Raw genomic sequence first — 23,048 nt, 5'->3', positions numbered from 1 at the left:
AAGAACCCAGCGCCTTGTGAAGGGGGTAAGATACAAGCCCCGGCCCGGCGGGGCCCGAGCGCCCCTCCCCCCGGCTCCCGGCGGGTGGAGAGAAACCGGAGCGGTTTTTTTTTTTTTTTTTTTTTTTGGCGAGCGCTTTTTGGAAGCCTTAGAGGGACGGGCCCCCGTTGCTGGGGAAGCAGGGTGGCGGGACCGGTGAGGAGGTGCTTGGGAACAGCGCTGGAGGACAAAGAATATCCCGCGTTTCTCCCTGCGAGACCTGGGGGCGGGTGCCTGAGACCGGTGCCTGAGGACGGAGGAGGTCGCGCGTTTTTTCCCTTTTTTTTTTTTTTTCTCTTTTTGGCGAGCGCTTTTTGGAAGCCTTGAAGGGACGGGGACCCCAGTGCTAGGGAGGCACGGTGGCGGGACTGGTGAGCGGGTGGCTGGGACCGGCGCCTGAGGACAAAGAATATCCCCCATTTTTCCCTGCGGGACCGGTGGGCGGGTGCCTGAGACCGGCACTTGAGGACAGAGGAAATCGCGCGTTTTTCCCCTTTTTTTTTTCTCTTTTCTGCGAGTGCTTTTTGGAAGCCTAAAAGGGACAGGGACCCCGGTGCTAGGGAGGCAGGGTGGCGGGACTGGTGAGCGGGTGCCTGGGACCGGCACCTGAGGACAAAGAATATCCCGCATTTTTCCCTGTGGGACCGGTGGGTGGGTGCCTGAGACCAGCACCTGAGGACGGAAGAAATCGCGCGTTTTTCCCCTTTTTTTTCTCTCTTTTTGCCGAGTGCTTTTTGGAAGCCTTAAAGGGACAAGGACCCCGGTGCTAGGGAGGCAGGGAGGCGGGACTGGTGAGCGGGTGCGTGGGACCAGTGCCTGAGGACAAAGAATATTGAGCGTTCCTTCCCTGCGGGACCGGTGGGTGGGTGCTTTTTGGAAGCCTTGAAAGGACAGGGACCCTGGTGCTAGGGAGACAGGGCAGCAGGACCAGTGAGCGGGTGCCTGGGACCGGCACCTGAGGACAAAAAAAAAAAAAAAAAAAAAATCGCTTGTTTTTTCCTTTTTTTTCCTTTTTTTTTTCTCTTTCTTTCTGTTCTCTCTCTCATTGTTGCTGCTGTTGTTTTGGTTTGGAGAGTGCTTTTTGGAAATCTTAAAGGGGCAGGACAGGTCACTTAGACCAGAAGCAGGGAATCTGGGGATCTCTGGGCACTCTAACCCCCTGGGCAGCAGGGAGCACAGAGGCCCCTTACGGAGATAAATAGTCTCCTGGCTGCTCCCCCTCCAACGGGGCTCCACCATTTTGGAGGAACAGCCCCAGCCAGGCCAAGCCCACAGCAACAGCGGAGATAAACCCCAAAGCAACTGGGCAGGAAGCAGAAGCCCTGTCTGCGCACAGCTGCCCAGCACAAGCCACTAGAGGTCGCTATTATCCCAAGAAAAGGCTACAAACCAACAAGAAGGGAAGCTCTTCCAGCGGTCACTTGTACCAGCTCTGCAAACTCTCTCTATCACCATGAAAAGGCAAAACTACAGGCAGACAAAGATCACAGAGACAACACCTGAGAAGGAGACAGACCTAACTAGTCCTCCTGAAAAAGAATTCAAAATAAAAATCATGAACATGCTGACAGAGATGCAGAGAAAAATGCAAGAGCAATGGGATGAGATGCAGAGAAAAATGCAAGAGCAGTGGGATGAGATGCAGAGAAAAATGCAAGAGCAGTGGGATGAAGTCTGGAAGGAGATCACAGATGTCAGGAAAGAGATCACAGAAGTGAAACAATCCCTGGAAGGATTTATAAGCAGAATGGATAAGATGCAAGAGGCCATTGAAGGAATAGAAGCCAGAGAACAGGAACGTATAGAAGCTGACATAGAGAGAGATAAAAGGATCTCCAGGAATGAAACAACACTAAGAGAAATATGTGACCAATACAAAAGGAAAAACATTCGTATTATAGGGATACCAGAAGAGGAAGAAAGAGGAAAAGGGATAGAAAGTGTCTTTGAAGAAATAATTGCTGAAAACTTCCCCAAATTGGGGGAGGAAATAATCGAACAGACCATGGAATTATACAGAACCCCCAACAGAAAGGATCCAAGGAGGACAACACCAAGACACATAATAATTAAAATGGCAAGGATCAAGGACAAGGAAAGAGTTCTAAAGGCAGCTAGAGAGAAAAAGGTCACCTATAAAGGAAAACCAATCAGGCTAACATCAGACTTCTCAACAGAAACCCTACAGGCCAGAAGAGAATGGCATGATATACTTAATGCAATGAAACAGAAGGGCCTTGAACCAAGGATACTGTATCCAGCACGACTATCATTTAAATATGATGGTGGGATCAAACAATTCCCAGACAAGCAAAAGCTGAGGGAATTTGCTTCCCACAAACCACCTCTACAGGGCATCCTACAGGGACTGCTCTAGATGGGAGCACCCCTAAAAAGAGCACAGAACAAAACACAGAACATATGAAGAATGGAGGAGGAGGAATAAGAAGGGAGAGAAGAAAAGAATCTCCAGACAGTGTATATAACAGCTCAATAAGCGAGCTAAGTTAGGCAGTAATATACTAAAGAAGCTAACCTTGAACCTTTGGTAACCACGAATCTAAAGCCTGCAATGGCAATAAGTACATATCTTTCAATAGTCACCCTAAATGTAAATGGACTTAATGCACCAATCAAAAGACATAGAGTAATAGAATGGATAAAAAAGCAAGACCCATCTATATGCTGCTTACAAGAAACTCACCTTAAACCCAAAGATAAGCATAGACTAAAAGTCAAGGGATGGAAAAACATATTTCAGGCAAACAACAGTGAGAAGAAAGCAGGGGTTGCAGTACTAATATCAGACAAAATAGACTTCAAAACAAAGAAAGTAACAAGAGATAAAGAAGGCCACTACATAATGATAAAGGGCTCAGTCCAACAAGAGGATATAACCATTCTAAATATATATGCACCCAATACAGGAGCACCAGCATATGTGAAGCAAATACTAACAGAACTAAAGAGGGAAATAGACTGCAATGCATTCATTGTAGGAGACTTCAACACACCACTCACCCCAAAGGATAGATCCACCGGGCAGAAAATAAGTAAAGACACACAGGCACTGAACAACACACTAGAACAGATGGACCTAATAGACATCTATAGAACTCTACATCCAAAAGCAACAGGATATACATTCTTCTCAAGTGCACATGGAACATTCTCCAGAATAGACCACATACTAGCTCACAAAAAGAGCCTCAGTAAATTCCACAATATTGAAATTCTACCAACCAATTTTTCAGACCACAAAGGTATGAAAGTAGAAATAAATTCTACAAAGAAAACAAAAAGGCTCACAAACACATGGAGGCTTAACAACATGCTACTAAATAATCAATGGATCAATGAACAAATCAAAATAGAGATCAAGGAATATATAGAAACAAATGACAACAACAACACTAAGCCCCAACTTCTGTGGGATGCAGCGAAAGCAGTCTTAAGAGGAAAGTATATAGCAATCCAGGCACACTTGAAGAAGGAAGAACAATCCCAAATGAATAGTCTAACATCACAATTATTAAAACTGGAAAAAGAAGAACAAATGAGGCCTAAAGTCAGCAGAAGGAGGGACATAATAAAGATCAGAGAAGAAATAAACAAAATGGAGAAGAATAAAACAATAGCAAAAATCAACGAAACCAAGAGCTGGTTCTTTGAGAAAATAAACAAAATAGGTAAGCCTCTAGCCCAACTTATTAAGAGAAAAAGAGAGTCAACACAAATCAACATAATCAGAAATGAGAATTGAAAAATCACGACAGACTCCACAGAAATACAAAGAATTATTAAAGACTACTATGAAAACCTATATGCCAACAAGCTGGAAAACCTAGAAGAAATGGACAACCTCCTAGAAAAATACAACCTCCCAAGACTGACCAAGGAAGAAACACAAAAGTTAAACAAACCAATTACAAGCAAAGAAATTGAAACAGTAATCAAAAAACTACCCAAGAACAAAACCCCGGGGCCGGACGAATTTACCTCGGAATTTTATCAGACACACAGAGAAGACATAATACCCATTCTCCTTAAAGTGTTCCACAAAATAGAAGAAGAGGGAATACTCCCAAACTCATTCTATGAAGCCAACATCACCCTAATACCAAAACCAGGAAAAGACCCCACCAAAAAAGAAAATTACAGACCAATATCCCTGATGAATGTAGATGCAAAAATACTCAATAAAATACTAGCAAACAGAATTCAACAGTATATCAAAAGGATCATACACCATGACCAAGTGGGGTTCATCCCAGGGATGCAAGGATGGTATAACATTCGAAAATCCATCAACATCATCCACCACATCAACAAAAAGAAAGACAAAAACCACATGATCATCTCCATAGATGCTGAAAAAGCATTTGACAAAATTCAACATCCATTCATGATAAAAACTCTCAGCAAAATGGGAATAGAGGGCAAGTACCTCAACATAATAAAGGCCATATATGATAAACCCACAGCCAGCATTATACTGAACAGCGAGAAGCTGAAAGCATTTCCACTGAGATCGGGAACCAGACAGGGATGCCCACTCTCCCCACTGTTATTTAACATAGTACTGGAGGTCCTAGCCACGGCAATCAGACAAAACAAAGAAATACAAGGAATCCAGATTGGTAAAGAAGAAGTTAAACTGTCACTATTTGCAGATGATATGATACTGTACATAAAAAACCCTAAAGACTCCACTCCAAAACTACTAGAACTGATATCGGAATACAGCAAAGTTGCAGGATACAAAATCAACACACAGAAATCTGTAGCTTTCCTATACACTAACAACGAATCAATAGAAAGAGAAATCAGGAAAACAATTCCATTCACCATTGCATCAAAAAGAATAAAATACCTAGGAATAAACCTAACCAAGGAAGTGAAAGACTTATACTCTGAAAACTACAAGTCACTCTTAAGAGAAATTAAAGGGGACACTAATAAATGGAAACTCATCCCATGCTCATGGCTAGGAAGAATTAATATCGTCAAAATGGCCATCCTGCCGAAAGCAATATACAAATTTGATGCAATCCCTCTCAAATTACCAGCAACATTCTTCAATGAATTGGAACAAATAATTCAAAAATTCATATGGAAACACCAGAGACCCCGAATAGCCAAAGCAATCCTGAAAAAGAAGAATAAAGTAGGGGGGATCTCACTCCCCAACTTCAAGCTCTACTACAAAGCCATAGTAATCAAGACAATTTGGTACTGGCACAAGAACAGAGCCACAGACCAGTGGAACAGATTAGAGACCCCAGAAATTAACCCAAACATATATGGTCAATTAATATTTGATAAAGGAGCCATGGACATACAATGGCAAAATGATAGTCTCTTCAACAGATGGTGCTGGCAAAACTGGACAGCTACATGTAGGAGAATGAAACTGGACCATTGTCTAACCCCATATACAAAGGTAAACTCAAAATGGATCAAAGACCTGAATGTAAGTCACGAAACCATTAAACTCTTGGAAAAAAACATAGGCAAAAACCTCTTAGACATAAACATGAGTGATCTCTTCTTGAACAAATCTCCCAGGGCAAGGAAAACAACAGCAAAAATGAGCAAGTGGGACTACATTAAGCTGAAAAGCTTCTGTACAGCGAAAGACACCATCAATAGAACAAAAAGGAACCCTACAGTATGGGAGAATATATTTGAAAATGACAGATCCAATAAAGGCTTGACGTCGAGAATATATAAAGAGCTCACACGCCTCAACAAACAAAAAACAAATAACCCAATTAAAAAATGGGCAGAGGAACTGAACAGACAGTTCTCTAAAAAAGAAATACAGATGGCCAAGAGACACATGAAAAGATGCTCCACATCGCTAATTATCAGAGAAATGCAAATTAAAACTACAATGAGGTATCACCTCACACCAGTAAGGATAGCTGCCATCCAAAAGACAAACAACAACAAATGTTGGCGAGGCTGTGGAGAAAGGGGAACCCTCCTACACTGCTGGTGGGAATGTAAATTAGTTCAACCATTGTGGAAAGCAGTATGGAGGTACATCAAAATGCTCAAAACAGACCTACCATTTGACCCAGGAATTCCACTCCTAGGAATTTACCCTAAGAACGCAGCAATCAAGTTTGAGAAAGACAGATGCACTCCTATGTTAATCGCAGCACTATTTACAATAGCCAAGAATTGGAAGCAACCTAAATGTCCACCTGTAGATGAATGGATAAAGAAGATGTGGTACATATACACAATGGAATACTACTCAGCCATAAGAAGTGGAAAAATCCAACCATTTGCAGCAACATGGATGGAGCTGGAGAGTATTATGCTCAGTGAAATAAGCCAAGCGGAGAAAGAGAAATACCAAATGATTTCACCCATCTGAGGAGTATAGGAACAAAGGAAAAACTGAAGGAACAAAACAGCAGCAGAATTACAGAACCCAAAAATGGACTAACAGGTACCAAAGGGAAAGGAACTGGGGAGGATGGGTGGGCAGGGAGGGATAAGGGGGGGGAAGAAGAAGGGGGGTATTAAGATTAGCATGCATGGGGGGGAGGGAGAAAGGGGAGGGTGGGCTGCACAACACAGAGAGGACAAGTAGTGACTCTACCACATTTTGCTAAGCTGATGGACAGTAACCGTAATGTGGTTGTTAGGGGGGACCTGATATAGGGGAGAGCATAGTAAACATAGTATTCTTCAGGTAAGTGTAGATTAAAAATTTAAAAAAAAAGAAAAGAAAGAAAGAAAGAAAAGGGGGATTACTCCTTAACAGGATAAAACTATTGGTAAATCAAAGATCAACGCATGCTTTAAATATCCTTAATGTTGATCACTTAAAGGGTGTCAGATGATCAGCTATGGAGGTACTCTTTTCTGATAATATTCCTTTCTCTTAATTAAAAAAAAAAAAAAAAAAAAGCAGTTCCTGTGTGCTGACCTCCAATGAGTTCTGCACAGTGGTATAGAGGGCATGTCAAAGTGTGGGCAAAGGGTCTGTTTGTTTCTACGCAGAAGATCAAGGCCTAGCTTGGATACCCAGAAAATGAACTAAGATACGATATGAGGAGGAGCTCCCGGCATCAGCACTCTCTGGAGGACTCGTGCCGGGGGATGATCATCAAAAAGCCTCCACAGGGATCCGGACGATGCTGCGGTTGTGGCTGCATCCAGCCCACCGTCTCCTGGACTTGCCATAAGAAGGAGGAGGGAGATGTCTAGGCTGGCATGTGCATACGGTGAGACAACGAATTTGACTGGATCTGTACTGTTGGAACTCAACCAGGGGTTGGGAGGGGTGCAAGTTGTAGCACCCCAAAATCTCATGACTATAGACTATCAATGGTTAAAAGAACATATGGGATGTGAACAGATCCCAGAAATGGGCTGCTTTAATTTGTCTGATGGTTCAAGTACAGTTGGAAAATATCCATCATATCATAGATAAATTTTCACAAATGCCTAGGGTGCCTAAATGGTTTTCTTGGCTTCACTGGAGATGGCTGGTAATTATAGATTTGCTTTGTTTATGTCACCGTATTCCTATTATGTTAATATGTGTGTGCAAATTAGTTAGTAGTTTAAAACCTATACATACTTAAGGTACTATACAAGAAGATATGTCAAAGAAATAATCAATCCTCCCAACTTTCCTTCATATGCTACATCTATAGCTTTTCTTCTTCCTTCCTAATTACAAACCTTAAATAGAATTCGTGCCTCATATCGAATTTACCGAGTATCATAATTCCTCCAGGTGGTAAAGATACCTCGAGACAAGTGCTGGGCATAGAAGCCACAGGGCATAAATCTGCAAAGAAGTAAAAAGCTAACCTTTGCAAACAATATGGCTTCTCTCTCACTTACCAACTTTACATTTCCCTGTATGGCCCCGGAAGATGACTGGTTAGCCAGAGACGGGTAAGATTCCTCAAGGGAGGAACAACCTAAGACAGGCACAGTCGCAGGGGGGCCATCAGGTGAGAATTTGGGGATCAACAGAGGTGAGGCTCAGAACCTCACCCCCCCTGCTTTGAGAGAAATCTTCTGCATCCGTGGATGTCTTGCTGCCCTTGTCTAGCCTGGATTAATACTTAGTCCATAGGCACACACCTGATCATCTGATCATCTACATTTGCCTTCTTACAGCACTAAACTATGTTTTCTACCTTTATCTTGCATCTACCTACCACTTCAGCATTTTATTAAAAATAAAAATAATAATAATAATAGGAGAAATGTGGGATCAACATATAAATCAAGTACAAAAATCAAATGAATATTCATATTTGACCTGATGGTTTATAGGTCATATTGCATGATCAAAACCGAAAGTTTCTGTGATGAATGCCCTTGTACTGTTCACCATGTAAGAATTTATTCACTCTGTAAGAATTCGTTCACCATGTAAGAACTTGTTCGTTATGCTTCAGAAGATTGGAGACTGACGAGAATTAGGCTTGAGATGGATTAATGATTGTACATTGAGCATTGACCCCCCTATACTGAATTTTATTGTTGTTAACAACCATTTGATCAATAAATATGAGAGATGCCCTCTCAAAAAAAAAAAAAAAAAAAAAAAAGAAAGAAAATTACAGACCAATATCCCTGATGAATGTAGATGCAAAAATACTCAATAAAATATTAGCAAACAGAATTCAACAGTATATCAAAAGGATCATACACCATGATCAAGTGGGATTCATCCCAGGGATGCAAGGATGGTACAACATTCGAAAATCCATCAACATCATCCACCACATCAACAAAAAGAAAGACAAAAACCACATGATCATCTCCATAGATGCTGAAAAAGCATTTGACAAAATTCAACATCCATTCATGATAAAAACTCTCAGCAAAATGGGAATAGAGGGCAAGTACCTCAACATAATAAAGGCCATATATGATAAACCCACAGCCAGCATTATACTGAACAGCGAGAAGCTGAAAGCATTCCCTCTGAGATCAGGAACCAGACAGGGATGCCCACTCTCCCCACTGTTATTTAACATAGTACTGGAGGTCCTAGCCACAGCAATCAGACAAAACAAAGAAATACAAGGAATCCAGATTGGTAAAGAAGAAGTTAAACTGTCACTATTTGCAGATGATATGATACTGTACATAAAATACCCTAAAGACTCCACTCCAAAACTACTAGAACTGATATCGGAATACAGCAAAGTTGCAGGATACAAAATTAACACACAGAAATCTGTAGCTTTCCTATACACTAACAATGAATCAATAGAAAGAGAAATCAGGAAAACAATTCCATTCACCATTGCATCAAAAAGAATAAAATACCTAGGAATAAACCTAACCAAAGAAGTGAAAGACTTATACTCTGAAAACTACAAGTCACTCTTAAGAGAAATTAAAGGGGACACTAATAAATGGAAACTCATCCCATGCTCATGGCTAGGAAGAATTAATATCGTCAAAATGGCCATCCTGCCGAAAGCAATATACAAATTTGATGCAATCCCTCTCAAATTACCAGCAACATTCTTCAATGAATTGGAACAAATAATTCAAAAATTCATATGGAAACACCAGAGACCCCGAATAGCCAAAGCAATCCTGAAAAAGAAGAATAAAGTAGGGGAGATCTCACTCCCCAACTTCAAGCTCTACTACAAAGCCGTAGTAATCAAGACAATTTGGTACTGGCACAAGAACAGAGCCACAGACCAGTGGAACAGATTAGAGACTCCAGAAATTAACCCAAACATATATGGTCAATTAATATTTGATAAAGGAGCCATGGACATACAATGGCAAAATGACAGTCTCTTCAACAGATGGTGCTGGCAAAACTGGACAGCTACACGTAGGAGAATGAAACTGGACCATTGTCTAACCCCATATACAAAGGTAAACTCAAAATGGATCAAAGACCTAAATGTAAGTCATGAAACCATTAAACTCTTGGAAAAAAACATAGGCAAAAACCTCTTAGACATAAACATGAGTGACCTCTTCTTGAACATATCTCCCCGGGCAAGGAAAACAACAGCAAAAATGAGCAAGTGGGACTACATTAAGCTGAAAAGCTTCTGTACAGCGAAAGACACCATCAATAGAACAAAAAGGAACCCTACAGTATGGGAGAATATATTTGAAAATGACAGATCCAATAAAGGCTTGACGTCGAGAATATATAAAGAGCTCACACACCTCAACAAACAAAAAACAAATAACCCAATTAAAAAATGGGCAGAGGAACTGAACAGACAGTTCTCTAAAAAAGAAATACAGATGGCCAAGAGACACATGAAAAGATGCTCCACATCGCTAATTATCAGAGAAATGCAAATTAAAACTACAATGAGGTATCACCTCACACCAGTAAGGATAGCTGCCATCCAAAAGACAAACAACAACAAATGTTGGCGAGGCTGTGGAGAAAGGGGAACCCTCCTACGCTGCTGGTGGGAATGTAAATTAGTTCAACCATTGTGGAAAGCAGTATGGACGTTCATCAAAATGCTCAAAACAGACCTACCATTTGACCCAGGAATTCCACTCCTAGGAATTTACCCTAAGAACGCAGAAATCAAATTTGAGAAAGACAGATGCACTCCTATGTTAATCGCAGCACTATTTACAATAGCCAAGAATCGGAAGCAACCTAAATGTCCATCGGTAGATGAATGGATAAAGAAAATGTGGTACATATACACAATGGAATACTACTCAGCCATAAGAAGTGGAAAAATCCAACCATTTGCAGCAACATGGATGGAGCTGGAGAGTATTATGCTCAGTGAAATAAGCCAAGCGGAGAAAGAGAAATACCAAATGATTTCACTCATCGGAGGAGTATAGGAACAAAGGAAAAACTGAAGGAACAAAACAGCAGCGGAATTACAGAACCCAAAAATGGACTAACAGGTACCAAAGGGAAAGGAACTGGGGAGGATGGGTGGGCAGGGAGGGATAAGGGGGGGGAAGAAGAAGGGGGGTATTAAGATTAGCATGCATGGGGGGAGGGAGAAAGGGGAGGGTGGGCTGCATAACACAGAGAGGACAAGTAGTGACTCTACAACATTTTCCTAAGCTGATGGACAGTAACCGTAAGGTGGTTGTTAGGGGGGACCTGATATAGGGGAGAGCATAGTAAACATAGTATTCTTCATGTAAGTATAGATTAAAAATTAAAAAAAAAAAAAAAAGAAAGAAAGAAAGAAAGAAAAGGGGGATTACTCCTTGATAGGATAAAACTATTGGTAAATCAAAGATCAACGCATGCTTTAAATATCCTTAATGTTGATCACTTAAAGGGTGTCAGATGATCAGCTATGGAGGTACTCTTTTCTGACAATATTCCTTTCTCTTAATAAAAGAAAAAAAAAAAAAAAAAAAAAGCAGCAGTTCCTGTGTGCTGACCTCCAATGAGTCCTGCACAGTGGTATAGAGGGCATGTCAAAGTGTGGGCAAAGGGTCTGTTTGTTTCTATGCAGAAGATCAAGGCCTAGCTTGGATACCCAGGAAATGAACTAAGATACGATATGAGGAGGAGCTTCCGGCATCAGCACTCTCTGGAGGACTTGTTCTGGGGGATAATCATCAAAAAGCCTCCACAGGGATCTGGATGATGCTGCGGTTGTGGCTGCATCCAGCCCACCATCTCCTGGACTTGTCATAGGAATGAGGAGGGAGATGTCTACACTGGCATGTGCATACAGTGAGACAACGAATTTGACCGGATCTGTACTGTTGGAACTCAACCAGGAGGTGGGAGGGGTGCAAGGTGTAGCACTCCAAAATCGTATGACTATAGACTATCTACGGTTAAAAAAACATATGGGATGTGAACAGATCCCAGAAATAGGCTGCTTTAATTTGTCTGATTTCTCTCAGACTGTTCAAGTACAGTTGGACAATATCCATCATATCATAGACAAATTTTCACAAATGCCTAGGGTGCCTAAATGGTTTTCTTGGCTTCACTGGAGATGTATGGTAATTATAGATTTGCTTTGTTTATGTCACCGTATTCCTATTATGTTAATATGTGTGTGCAAATTAGTTAGTAGTTTAAAACCTATACATACTTAAGGTACTCTACAAGAGGATATGTCAAAGAAATAATCAATCCTTCCATGTTTCCTTCCATATGCTACATCTGTAGCTTTTCTTCTTTCTTCCTAATTACAAACCTTAAATAGAATTCGTGCCTCATATCGAATTTACCGAGTATCATAATTCCTCCAGGTGGTAAAGATACCTCGAGACAAGTGCTGGGCATAGAAGCCACAGGGCATAAATCTGCAAAGAAGTAAAAAGCTAACCTTTGCAAACAATATGGCTTCTCTCTCACTTACCAACTTTACATTTCCCTGTATGGCCCCGGAAGATGACTGGTTAGCCAGAGACGGGTAAGATTCCTCAAGGGAGGAACAACCTAAGACAGGCACAGTCGCAGGGGGGCCATCAGGTGAGAATTTGGGTATCAACAGAGGTGAGGCTCAGAACCTCACCCCCCCTGCTTTGAGAGAAATCTTCTGCATCTGTGGATGTTTTGCTGCCCTTGTCTAGCCTGGATTAATAATTAGTCCATAGGCACACACCTGATCACCTGATCATCTACATTTGCCCTCTTACAGCACTAAACTATGTTTTCTACCTTTATCTTGCATCTACCTACCACTTCAGCATTTTATTAAAAATAAAAATAATAATAATAATAAAGGGAGAAAAGTGGGATCCACATATAAATCAAGTACAAAAATCAAACGAATATTCATATTTGACCTGATTGTTTATAGGTCATAATGCGTGATCAAAACCGAAAGTTTCTGTGATGAATGCCCTTGTACTGTTCACCATGTAAGAACTTATTCACTATGTAAGAATTCGTTCACCATGTAAGAACTTGTTCGTTATGCTTCAGAAGATTGGAGACTGATGAGAATTAGACTTGAGATGGATTAATGATTGTACATTGAGCATTGACCCCCCTATACTGAATTTTATTGTTGTTAACAACCATTTCATCAATAAATATGAGAGATGCCCTCTCAAAAAAAAAAAAAAAAAGAAACATCCAAAGTCTTCCCCATGGCCTGTAATGCCCCATATGATCTGACCCCTTAATACTTTTCTAATCTCCTCTGTGACACAGGAAACCTGGCCACTTGCCACTGAGAGGTGGCCCTTGAAACTGAGTACAAGAGCCCAATGATGGGGGTGACCCCATGCCAGCTGCGGGCCCGGCCTTTCAGAGAACCAGTAGCTCTGACAGGTATCTTGGCATCCAGGAATCCTGAGCCACCATGTAAGAAGCCCCGTGCTCTCAGGTCACCGTGCAGTTAGGAACCCAGACAAGATGGTAGCAACAAGGCCGCGGGCAGGCCCTCCAGTCAACAGCTGCAGCTGAGCTCCTGGGTAACAGCACAACTGCGGTCATTTAAGTCAGCCAGCTTGTGCTCCCAGCCCAGTCAAGCCCTCAGATGTATCCATCCCCAAATGCTATTTGGCTGTAATCACATGAGCAACCCTCAGGGAAAACCACGAAGCCAAGCCCAGTGAACCTGCGGAGCAGATAATGATGACTGTTGAATCCACTAAGTTACAGTCTGTGACACAGCCACAGCTACCTGGAACATCATTACTACCATTCTCTCCCTGGTTCCCTTCACACCAGCCACACAGACCTACTTACTATTCCTCTAACATGCCAGACGTATTACTGTCTCCAGATCTTCATACCTTTTCCCCTTGTATAGCATGCTTTCCCTGTGTGACCATTTTAACTGCTACTAACATTATGTATCATCATCATCAGTATCATCTCCATCATCATGTTAATGTCTAGAGACACTATTTTCTTGTTCATAGGAGAAAATTCTAGATTCCTGAATCTGATAAGCCTGACAGTGTGCCCCTACCTCTTCACTTATAAACCCAGGACCTGAGCAGAACTCCTCAGTGACCCTGAATAGGAGCAAACAGGTCAGGGCAAAGGGGAAAAAGCACAGTTGCTGCAGTGATGGGTTGGTGTTGGTCATATCAGCTCTGTAGAGCCAACTGTGCACATCTCTTCCCAGCTCTGTAATTACCTGGTAACAAGAAATTGGTGATGGGAATGTTTACACCACAGAAATCAGCAAACACAAAAAATCAAGGCTTTGTTTTTCCCCATGGAAAGCTGGTTGTTTAGCATTTGCCAGCATGGGAATAAGGTTGAATCCTTATGCAATCAAGTGGGATCTTAAACAAATTACTTAACTTCTTTGAGCCATATTTTCCTCATATCTATAAAATAAATGGATTATGAAGATTAAATGATGTGTTATTTATAGAATTCTTAGGAGAACATATGGTACTGAGTAGGCACTCTTTAAGTGATAGCCATTATGTTAGTTTTATTATTTGCATTGCATTAAACAAGAGCTGATGGCAAAGATGACAGCATAAATGAGAATATGGAAGCACCTGCTCAGCAGGCCTGTACTTCACTAGGGTTGGTCCCACCCTTCCAGAAACTGTCCTAGTCATATCCCAATTCAAAAAATCTGAACTTAAGTGCTTCCTACTCCCTGCTCAAGTAATGCATTTTCATTTGGATCCATTTCTCATAATTTCTCATATTACAAGCCCCTGCCCGCACCATTCAGTCAAGGTCAAGGTAAACCTTACCTAATTAACAGTGGCAAAATCAAAACAAATATTGTTTCACTTTCCCATGACACGATTAATTCCTATATGCATTCAAGGTCAGGCCTGCTCTTGATGATTAACCAGAGATCAAATCACAAAATCACCAACCATTTGAGCTGGAAAAGTTCTGGGCTCCTCTTAACCCCCTTGCTGATGGAAAGACTGAGTATTAGGTGACTTACCCTCTAGAAATAGCTCTACATCATGAATTGTTTGCAATTTGTAAGAGACAGATGATGCAAAGAAGAGAGACAAAGACTCAGTGACCCCCTCCACTGAGTCATGAAGACCTACCCTATCACCCCTCCATTGCCAGTGCCAGGTCTCAGAGTATCAAATTATTCTCCATAGAAAGTTAAACATTTAATGATGTCATTTCTTCTATAGGGGAACTACTGCATTTTATTAAATTCAAAAGTTCTAGATCTGGAAGGACCAAGTCACCATCTGAAACCCTTAAGCGCTATACAAACTAAGAGACACCCAACTGCTCTGAATGCTCAGACACTCTCAAGGCATCCAAACTTCATGCTGTAGCTCCCTCTTAGAGAGCCATAATATGTATTAGCATTCTAGAGGCTCTAAGAAGCCCTGCAGTACAAACATCTTTTTAAACTTCATTAATCAAATATCCATTTTTAATCAGCCCAATGTTTCCCATTTCTTTTACTCAAACTCTTTTTGTGCTGCATTATCTACAAATCTCAGAGAGTATTCAGTATAAGAGCAGTTTGGTAACAGCTGGCCTAGTCCGTCCCTTCAAGTTTCGAGAAGAAACTGAGTTTCCGGGTAAAGATCCAGCTCTCCCACCTCCTGCTCCTAGGTGGGCCACCCCTTAGGGACCCCTCAGTAGGCAAATAGGATAGCTCTGGGTTGAGTGACATCCCTGAGGACCCTTCTGGTCACACACACCAATCCAGTGTGCTAATGAGCATCTTAGGAGCAAATCCAAAGTGATGCGGGTAGGAGGCAAACCAGAAAGGGCTCAAACAGGGAGGGAAAAAAAGGATGATGAAAAGAGAGAAAAAATAAGTAATCAATAAAGGTTGCATGAGTGAGTGAGAAAATCAGTAAAGGGACAAGTGCATGGATGGATAGGTGGGTGATAATGGAATAGATGAAGAAGCGAAAAAGTAGAAAGAAGAAATGAAGAACAAGGCAAATGAACAAGTAAGTACATAAATGAATGAGAAGGTTGGCCCTCAGTTGTGCCACAATTTAAGTAGCAATGGCTGTCTCCTAGTAAATGGCACCAAAACTTATCACTCACAAGCAGTGTACAAAAACATATACCTTCCCATTTTTCTTTCTACAAATGAAGTATGAAGGAGCTGGACTTGTACCCTGAGGACAATGGAGAGACAGTGAAGAATGTAAGTAGAAAAGGAATGTGGTCATATGTATGTTTTGGAAATACCACTCAGTGGAGAAGAGTTTGGCAGGAGCTCCTGATGTGACCCTTCCCAGTAGGACCTCAGGTAAGCTGGTTTCTCTCTCTCTTTCATCTTCCTAAAACAAGCCATTTGAAGACCTTAAAAAGCAGTGACAATATTAGAATTATCTTAGCAGCATGAAGAGTTTACTTTTGCTGCCACTTTGACTAATCTTCACCTTCTCCTAGCTTCAACCCTAGAAGAGGTGGTAATATTGGAGACATCTACCACTTGACATACTTTCATAGGACTTCCAAATGGAGACAAGGACAGTATTGGAGAGCTCTTGGGAATTAAACAGTAGGAGCATAATTGTCTAAAACTGACAACTAGAATCCCCGACCCATCCTTAATAGATGCTCAAATAATACTGAATATTGAAAGACCATTTATGAACTAAAAGGAAAATAAGACTTGATAGAAAATGCAAAATCCATTTATGCTTACTAGCATGTGATGCGGGCATGTTAGCAGCAGTTTCAAGGGTGTCTGGTCCCCTGCACAGTGCCTGGCACGTAATATGTACTCAGCAAATAATATTTGGCTAATCTATACTGAGTTTATAAAGGAAGCAGATTCATTTGTATACTTCATAAGTGAACACAAAAAGACAACTATGTGCTAGCACATGTTCTGGGTCCTGGAGTTACAGCAATAAATAAAGTCCCTTCCTTCATGAAACTTCCATTGAAATCAGGTACAACAAAATCTCAGCATCTTAGAGTCAAAAGTTACCTTATAAATCTCTCAGCTCAACCTTTCATTGGAGAAATTTAGATGGAGAAATACAGATCCACAGAGAAGAAAGAAACTCCAAGGTCACACAAGCTCGTAGCAAAGCTGGCATTTAAACTCCAGTTTCCTGACCATAAATTCAGTGCTTATCCACCCAAACCAGCCTGCCTAGGTTAAGATGGCTCGAGAATGTTTGATACTATGACCTTAAAGGGAAGTCATGGTGTGCCACAGATCATCAATAATCACAGAGGCACAGAGATCACAGTCCTGACCACAGGTCAGCATCCCAATGTACTTAAGAATCTCATGTCTCGGCCAATGTTTTTGGCTTAACTAGAATAAATTACTGTTACTTTGAAGAACCAGTTCAGTTAACAGAGCTCAGGTATTACCAAGACAGTGAAGACAGAAAGAGGACCACCATGTTGTGTTCTTCCCAAATAGGTGACCAGGAATTAGATGTGAAAAGAGCAAAGGTTTTGGAATCAAATCATTTGGGTTTTGAATCCCAGTCCTGATGCCTATTAGTTGTATGACCATAGGAAACTCATACTCAGTGATGAACTCACACTCAATTTCCCCACTTGCAAAATGAATACTCATATAACTTTTACGTGAATTCTATGAAATAATTTAAAATACAATAAGGGCTAACAAAGTGGTCATTCCTTATGCCTTCCAACACCTCTTCTTTTGATGGCCAATTTCCCTACTTTAAGACCTGTCAATGAAGCAGAAAATGTTCAAACAGTTTGGTGAAACATAAAAATGTAATAAGCTTAGAAAGTCTGAGAAAATGCCCCTAAACTCATGGTGTACACATCAAGCCTAGAAGTTGGATTTCTTTCATTTGGTGGAGTTCTCATATTTTCAGCCTCTGGTCAGATTTAAATTCCAGGGGGAATACCTTGCCGGATACTTTGGCACTTTCCCTAGTCACAGTTGGAAGCCAGAAATATAGAAATGAGTGAAATGGAAAAATAATGAAAAATGAAAGTGAGTTGCAGATCTGTTAGACTTTCAGTCAAAGTTTGGTATCTTTGACTAGAACAAAACTTTAGTTCTGCAAACCTTGTTCCTATGCTCTCATTTAGTAGGGTTCCACCTACTCTGTGCTGGCTGCATTTCTGAAACCCAAGAGATCCTTTTGCAGGTAATGTTTTATCAAAACCAAAGACTCTGATGACTAATTATCTGGTTATGTTGTTTGGAAAGACATATTATATGCACACAGGTCTTGCTGGAACAGAGAGAAAAGACAGCTTTTTGCTTGTCAATGTCATGTGTTTCAGGGCTTGTGCAAACACAGTCTTGTGCGAGAGGTAGCCATATGAAGCCACATTGCAATTAGCATCAAGATTTTGTAACGTCCCTCAGTCAAACTGCGTATGTGCAGTTTAGTGCCCTTCCAATTTAGCACAGCAGACCAGCTTCTCCCATTACACAGCTGTCCCCCACTTCCATGCCTGAAGGAAATCACATTTTCTTTTTGGCAGAATCAAAGACAAGACAGAGATGTTAATGAGGGAGCTGGACATGCACAAGATTTCTATTACTTATGTAATACAGTTTCAGAAACTGTGCTGACAAAACCCTAGCAAGTATGCTTGCTAACTGTGAAGTCACCAGGGCTTGACATAAATAAGGGAATCGTAATAAACTTAAATTCAGGAAAGTAAAAAGAATGCTAATAGCACCAGGTTGTGGGCTGGAGTGAGAGGAAATGTCCACACTTGCTCTGCTTTAACTCCCACGGACCTTGTAGAGTGTCCTCCCCACCCGCGCCTCAGTAAGCTCGCTGAAAATGAGGAAGCACTGGACCCTAGAGACTCCAGGGACTTCCTAGGTCTGAAACTGTGAGTGGATGAAACATGACATCCACAGCAAGCCTCTGAGTGCTGGGCTGCACTGACAAGTCACATGATGCCAAGACACCATCCATGCAGAGACCATCAGTGTGGGTGGATAGGCCAAGAAGTAGCGGCACACCTACCAGATTTGCGTATTTGTAAGAAAGGAGAACAGGGGGCACTGGAGCCACTCAAATCATTTGCCATTTAGGGATGTTCCATTCACTGTAGGATGTGCTTTCTCCTCCTTGTTTGACATAGTCATCAGAATGCCTAACTGAAGGACTTTCCTAAGCCCCGTCATGAGCAGATTGAACATCCTAGAAGCTAACTTGTAAAAAAAAAATTTTAGTTTGAAACCCAACAAAGAGGTCAGGTGAAGCAGCTCTGGAAGAAAGAGACACAGCACCGAGCACCTAGGATGTACCAGACATATGTGGAAACCAAAAGGGAACAACTCAATCCCCAGCCCTCCCAGATGGGTGTACAGCCCCTAAAATAAAGGTCAGAGGTCACAGAGTGTGAGAAGGAGGCCATCTAGCCTTCCTGGGGGTGTCAGAGGTTGGCTAGTGACACTGTGATGAGAGTGATATCCAATGGACCTAAAAACGATCATTTCATGGACCTCTGGCTATGATAAAATTTAGTGCTACAAGTGGAAAGATAAAGAATGATGCTTTATTTACAAAGGATAAGATCTGTGAAAATTGAGTGGAGCCTTAATTCCCTCCTCCCCAAACTGGGAAGAAAAATACGCCCTGCCTCATCGGAACAGAACTTTTCAATACAATGAAGGTTTAGAAAGCACCTGAAATACAGAGTAAGCTATTTGATGTGACACGTGTGTAACACCATGGTAACAGTCAAGGGGGAAGGGAGAAATAATGCTGGGGCCCCATCTCCATGAGAACAATGATCAACTCTTAAATCACAGAGGCTTAATTAGGGTCATATAATTAAGTACATGCTGTCCTTCAGGAGACCATAAAATGCTCCCTGTATAAAACTTTCTCAATCTGATTCCTAAGGCATCTTTGGAGGTAGGAGAGAAATAGAAAAGGTATTACAGCTCTTCATGAGCAGGCTGATCCTAGTCCAGCTCAAAGGGTAAATAGATACCCCACCTCTGCCCCAGCCATCTCCAGACAGCTTCAGTTCTAAGCCTCGTGATACACTGGGATCCCCACTGGGACTTATCAGCCTCCACCAAACTCAACGGCATCTGCAAACACACTGGGTCCCACTGGAGCTTCACTGATTGAGTGCCATTGGCGTGCCAGGCCCAGAACTCACCTCAAGTAGAGCATGGTATGCAGAACTTTGCTCCTTTGCTCACCAATTTAAGACAAGTCGACATGTAATCAAGGAAAAATTCAATATGGAATGTTCTAGAACAATTCCATCTGGGGCAGGCAGAGATGGCATTGCAGAGGAAATGCCACGAGGGTAACCAAGCAGAGAAAGGAGTAGGGACATGTCAGGCAGAAGGAATATCTTGAGCAAAGGCTCAGAGGAGTAAAGGAGCATGGGAACCTGTTCAGTTTCTTGTTTGAAAAAGCGTGAGCTGTCTGGAGGCAGAGATTGTGGAGGACGCAGCCAGAGATATGGGCAAGAGCCAACTCATAAAGGACCGTCCCCAGTGCTTGGCCTTTATCCAATAGCCACGGGGAGCCACTGAGAACCTTCAGACACAGGAGTGACGTGCTCTCTAGGAGCACTCCCTCTGGGGCAGGTTGCTGGGGAAGAGACAAAGGCAAGGAGGCAACTTAGGAGGAGTTTTATTGCTATTTTTGTGTGCAATATCTGTTCTGAAAGGAACAACAGAGGAATAAGTCAGCGGCCTTATAACCTTCCATGTGGGCTACTATGGAGCCATTTAGCAAAAGGACATGGACACATACCGGAGAATCTGGGTAAAGTGCTGAGTGAGAGGCAGGCACAGAGTGGGGGTCTCAGAGGGAGGAAGATCCAACAAAAACCCCAGCTCTGCGACGTATCACTTGTATGAAACCAGGAAACTCAGCCACACTTGGGGAGCCACACTTTCCTGCGAGATGGAAAACACAATGTCAAACTGGCCAGTTTGCTACAAGAGGCACACAAGGTCCCTGGCAGAGCATCAGGCACAGAGCAGGCCACTGGGTAAGTGACAGCCACCATTATTGCAGTGCAAAAGCATTTTGCCAAGAATGCTCTCAGAAAAGGTCCATTCACCAAGACAGAGGCCTGCTCTGCTGGTACCAGTAACCAAAGCAAACAGAGCGGTGAGGATGACCCTGGAGCTAGTGCCTTCAGGAGGGCTCGGGTGTCCCTCTGATGGAAAGCAGAAACCAGCCTGAGTCTAACAAGCCCGTACACACCGATCAGAGCTGCCTCTTCTCAGCAGCCCTGGGCACATTCCCACATAACCTGGTTTGACAAGCTGCACTGGCCCAGTGCCCAGCTTCCAATCAGAATCTACAAGGCCCAGAGATTATTTGACAATTTCTCTCTTTCTAAGAGGGTAGTTAGGTCTCTTTCTAAGAGGGTAGTTATGGTACAGAATGGAGAAATCAATATATGTTTTAAGCACACATGCATTATCTTCTTATTTGCTATCTCACCAGAGGCTAAATTAACTGCTTTGAAATAGCAACAGCACCACCTTTATGGTCCAACGTTCTAAAAGTTGCTCCCACAGTCAGCAGAGCTAATCTACCATTCAGGAACGGTTTTGTTTCTAGAATCATGGCTCATGGTTGCAAATACTGCAATACTCCCAACTCAGACAGGACTGAGACTCCCACTCCAAACCACTTGCTTGGAGAGTGAATGGGGTCATGCCTGAAGCCGTTGCTCAGTGCCAGCTGTTAGCTTTCCTCCTACCCTGTGACTCTCATCCTCTCACTGGAAAACATGCTGGAAACTTCTCATGCCCCCATTCAGACATCAGCCGTCTCCTTCCCTCTACTACTGTATGTAGCTTAGAGCATCCCACACCGCTACTACATGTACATAGTACTCACCCGTTAGCCTCTGAAAATTTCTTTCTGCCTCCCCAGGAGACTGGAATGTTCTGGGCAGGTCACAAGTGACCTTTCTGAATCTAACAGGGTCTCACCCTGCTGGGGCCTACTTCAGCATTCTCCACTTTGACTACCCGCCACTTCTGAAAAGCCACCACTCTCTTGGCTTCCTGACACACCCCGCCACACTCCTGTGCCAGCTCCCTGCAGGTCATACGAGCCAACCCCCCTTCCTCCGACCTCTCTGGGTATGGACTTTTCTTCCCAGGGCCCCTTCTCTTTCCACATTCCTCTTCCTAGGAGATGCTGTAGCTGCCCACCTGTTTCCAGATGTCTCCTACTCCCACAAGAATGCAGTGTCTTCTTTGATTCTAGCTCAGCACGCACACATTGACTCGCTCTTGCTCCCTCTTGCTCACCCTTGCTCGCTCTTGTTCACTCTTGCTCACTCTTTGACTTTCTCTCCCTCTCCTCGGTCTAGGGCAGCAGAGTCGGCCCCTGGCGGAGTCTCACACTTGCTTGTCCTGCACTGGCCTCAAGCACAGCTGTCCGAATCCAAACACTTGACTTTCTCATCAAAACCTGCTCATCTGCCAGGGCTTGCGGCCCTGCTGGTCCGTGGCCCTGCCATCCTCTCCACCCCAGGCAAAAGGCTCAGCCATTCCTGCCTCCTCCTCCTGCGTCACCCCACATGAATCGAGCTGCATCTGCCCCTTCCCTCCAGCCCTCTTGCCTCAGCTCCTGGCCAAGCTCTTGCCTGGCCTTTTGCCATCACTTCATAGCCAGTCTTCCCACCTGCTTCTCTTTCCTTTTCAGTCTCCTCCTCACTGCTATATTTTTAAAACACAACGAATACTACCTTCAGGGCAAAAACACTCACTGCATCCCCACCACACTACCTCCTTAGCATGGCACCCAGCATTCCTCCGCAGAGTGGTGGAAACGTGTATTTGGGATTTGTCTCTCCTTCTAGAACACAAATTCCTCAGTGGCTGAGTGCCCAGCAGTCTGCTCTCTAGTAGGTACTCAATACACACTTGAAGAAATGAATGAATCTCCAGGCTGTCAGGACTCCAAGCTTACCTAGACCTGCTCTCTGAAATCAAAATGCCCTCCTCTGATTACTTTAGGATTAAGGGCTCCTTCAGAACAGTTAGGTAAAATCCACCAAAGTATCTCAAAATTTTTAGGAGTGTAGATGCCCTACCTTAACTTTCCATAGCTTTGATCTGCTTCTAACTGGTATATATCAACACCAAGCAAAAAGTCTCCCCATCATGTATTGTGGGAAACAAAAGAATTTA

The 23,048-nt window shown here is 42.6% G+C and overlaps 1 long non-coding RNA gene across 1 annotated transcript in view; it reads right to left on the bottom strand.

Moving 5' to 3' along the window:
* Positions 1-22,420, bottom strand: part of LOC140847176 (uncharacterized) — a 393,974-nt gene extending 371,554 nt beyond the window's left edge. The window contains exons 1-2 of the long non-coding RNA XR_012126880.1: positions 22,065-22,420; positions 20,641-20,786 (exon numbers count right to left, since the gene is read on the bottom strand). This is a non-coding gene — a long non-coding RNA (uncharacterized lncRNA). The remainder of the gene's footprint in view (positions 1-20,640; positions 20,787-22,064) is intronic.
* Positions 22,421-23,048: the final 628 nt, after the last annotated feature.

The sequence above is a fragment of the Manis javanica genome, chromosome 2 (assembly GCF_040802235.1).
Source record: "Manis javanica isolate MJ-LG chromosome 2, MJ_LKY, whole genome shotgun sequence".
Classification (NCBI taxonomy): Eukaryota; Metazoa; Chordata; class Mammalia; order Pholidota; family Manidae; genus Manis; species Manis javanica.
The sequence above is the reverse complement of the archived record's forward strand: the minus strand, read 5'-3'. Positions and strand labels throughout refer to the sequence as shown.